The sequence below is a fragment of the Pogoniulus pusillus genome, chromosome 35 (genome assembly GCF_015220805.1).
Source record: "Pogoniulus pusillus isolate bPogPus1 chromosome 35, bPogPus1.pri, whole genome shotgun sequence".
NCBI lineage: Eukaryota > Metazoa > Chordata > Aves > Piciformes > Lybiidae > Pogoniulus > Pogoniulus pusillus.
Genome location: NC_087298.1, coordinates 5963992 through 5967088, shown reverse-complemented (window position 1 = coordinate 5967088; position 3097 = coordinate 5963992). Strand labels below are relative to the sequence as shown.

The following is a 3097-nucleotide window of genomic DNA, read 5'->3' as shown; positions in this document are numbered from 1 at the left end:
TCCGTCTGGCCGGAGCTGAAGTCCTTCCTTTTCACTCCCCCCACCTCCTTCCCACCCCTCCCCCCTCCCAGCCCCTCCCCTTCCCTAATTATATACAAAACACTTCTTAGAATAAAATGGCCAGGCTGGGGCTCCTCCCTGTTTTCGCCTTCCCCATTCATCCTCTCCAGACCGCTCCAAGCCCCTCCTCCAGTGGCAAGCCCAGCCTCTCGCTTCCCTCCTGGAGCTCTTTTCATTTTTATTTCTAACCCCCTCTCCATTCTCCCTGCTGCCTCTGCTCCTTCCCCCGATGGCTACGAACTGAGCAGCAGAAGGGGGGGGGGGCACAGGAATAAAGCAAGGGAAAAAGAAAAAAACTAAAAAAGAAAAAGAGAAACAAGAGAAAGGAAGAAGGGGGGGGAAGGATTTTTTTGTTGGTTTTTTTTTTTGTTTTTTTTTTTTTTTTGCCACTGCCCTTAATGTCCGCGATCTGTACCGAGCAAGGGGATTTTCTGTCTGAGCATGAAAAGGACTGCTAGAACCCCAGGATTTTCACGCCTGCATTATCAGCTCAGCACCCAGTATGCGAGCTGGACACAGAAGCTCTCCCACAAGTTCCTATCGAGCCGAATAAAACCCGCGGGCGAGCAGATCTCCGCCAGAGAGGGACATTAGCATCAGGTAAGGCAAGCGCTGCGCTGCGGCTGCGGCTCTGCCCCGGCTGCGGGCACCAGCCGCGCTCCCCCGTCCTGCTTCGGCCGCGTTGTGTAACCGCCCCCAGCCCCGCACACGTTTGCCTCTGCCTTGCACCCCCGCCCTGGGCAGTAGGGAGTTGGCGGTAGTAGAGATGGGGGGGGGCGGGGAGGGAGGGGGGAACTGGAGTCCCCGGTTTGTGCATGTGTGGTGAGCGTGAGGCCGAGTTCGCTGGTAGTGGCAAGACTGGGAGCGCTGGTTTCTACTGGGAAAAGACTCGGCCCCTGGAGGATGCCTGGCAACAGAGGGTTAGCCCCCAGCCCGGCGAGATAGGAGTGGGAGGTAGCCAGGCTCCTTCTGTATTCAAAGTATCGATACATCCCGGTGAGGGGGACACTGTCCCCAAGGAGATGGTGTCATCTCCACTTAATCCACTGCTCCGTTTTCGCAAGTGACAAGCAAATCGCCGAGGAAAAAGGAGGTCTGTCCCTGGAATCCCATACTGGGCTGATTGCCTTTACTTCTCGTAGGGACTGGGAGAGAGCGATGGAGCCGGGGGAGGGCAGTGATGGTGGGGGGCCTGCATCCCACAGCGCAGGAGATTGGTTTTCTCTGGCTCAGCTCTCAGCTCTGTTTGTGAGACTGGTGTGAAGCATAACTTTGCCTTTTCCAGTCTGGGAGGAATGGGGGACAGGGGGTATCTCCTCACCATTACATCATCCCTGAGGTTCAGCACAGCCTGAGTCTAAAGACCTAGTGATGATCCAAGGAAAGGAGGGATGTAAGTGTGAGTGTGTGTTTTGGCTTTGGAGAGTCCCCCCGTGCTTTATTTGGGAGTGAGGAAGGAGAGAGGGTGTCACTTCTTAGATGCAGTTTCCTCTTTCTGGAGAGAAGCAATGAAATTCTGGCAGAATTAATGTATTAGTTTAGCCTCATGATTGACATCTGTGCTAGGTAGGACAGGAGGGTCCTTCATGCTTTGCTCTGGCTGCTCCTCTGGGTGCATAATAATAACAATTTGCTAATGGCAATAAAGCTGCTTTCCCAAGAGTTGTGGAGAAGTATTTGGGGAATGGTGAGAGAAAGAGGCAGTGCATAAACAGGAGACAAGGCTTTGGTGCAAGAAATAGGAAAATGTTGTTATTTTTTACAATTCCTTATAAAGGAAAAGGATTGATCAGACCTGCTTGTGAGCGACAGACAGACGAACCCGGACTTTCTGCCTCCCACGCAGCACATCAATGAGCAGTCGTGGTCTCCCTGGCACACATGTACAGGCTAAGCACACAGAACACATGCTGCCAAACTCGTACAGTCCACCCCACGCAGCATCTTGGTCTCGCTCTCACATGGATGCCAGCACCCCTTCAAGCTATGCAGCCCTGCAGTTCCCCCCCCGCCGCAGACACACAGACTTGATCTACATGAGCACACACCGTAACATGCAGGATAACTACGCCCATATCCTCATGATGAGAATCACTCTCCCCTTCTCATGAGCACACACACGGTGTCTTCTTCGCAGGTCTCAGTAGATGGTTTGTTCCTCCATCACAGTCTTCTCCCCTGTAGTTAGTTCCAAGCATTGATTTGGGGTTTGTCTGACTCCGAAGCCCTCTGCGACTCAGCAGAAAAAGCTCACTACATTTGGTGTGGATGTGTTTGTTTTACTGCTCTTTGCATGTTCCCAGGGCTCACTAATGATCTCACTCATGGACAGACAAACAAGCAGCAGATGGGAGCAGGGGAATGGCTGGAGGCATCGGTGGCATTCCCATACCCATCATGCTCTCTCTGATCAAGAGCTGGAGTCTGTGCGTATGGGAAGTGGTCTGCTGGAGTAAGGTTGCTTTTTTTCCTTGAGTGAATGTGTATGTGAGCAAACCCACAAACACACCTATAGCTACATCACACACAGTGCAAGGCTTCGCTGCACTCTTACCCTGCTCCCATCCTCGCTGCACAAATACTCCCTCACCTTTTTAAGCCCTTTTGATCCAAACAGGTGTGGTACTCACAGGGGAGATGATGTCACTGGTGTTAGGTGTATTTAATTCACATCCTTCTCTGACCTTCCTCTCCTTACCCTCATTTCGTAGGGCCTAGTGAGGAGGTTGTGCAACCCTCGGAGATCAGGAATAAAATGTGGACAACTAAAGTCTGTGTTAGAACTTTGGAGAGGATGAATGTATGGTGGATGGGCTTGTTCTAGGTAAAAGATGTCCCAAAAGAGATGACAGAGCGTGTCTGTGTTCTCTCCTCACCTCCGCTGTTTACTACGTTGGCAGTAGGTGTGAGGCTGGTGCTCAGCACTGTGTGGGAATGGGTCTGCCAGCAGACAATAATCATTGTTGTCTGTGTAACAGAAATAGTTCAAAGCTGAATCCTCACATTGTTGCTCAGGCACCAGTCCCACTGCCTGCTC

The 3097-nt window shown here is 51.9% G+C and overlaps 1 protein-coding gene across 1 annotated transcript in view; it reads left to right on the top strand.

The window, feature by feature from the left end:
- The first annotated feature begins 246 nt into the window (after positions 1 to 246).
- Positions 247 to 3097, top strand: part of BRINP1 (BMP/retinoic acid inducible neural specific 1) — a 104426-nt gene continuing 101575 nt past the window's right edge. The window contains exon 1 of the mRNA XM_064171586.1: positions 247 to 660. The gene's annotated coding sequence lies outside the window, so the exon portion shown is untranslated. The remainder of the gene's footprint in view (positions 661 to 3097) is intronic.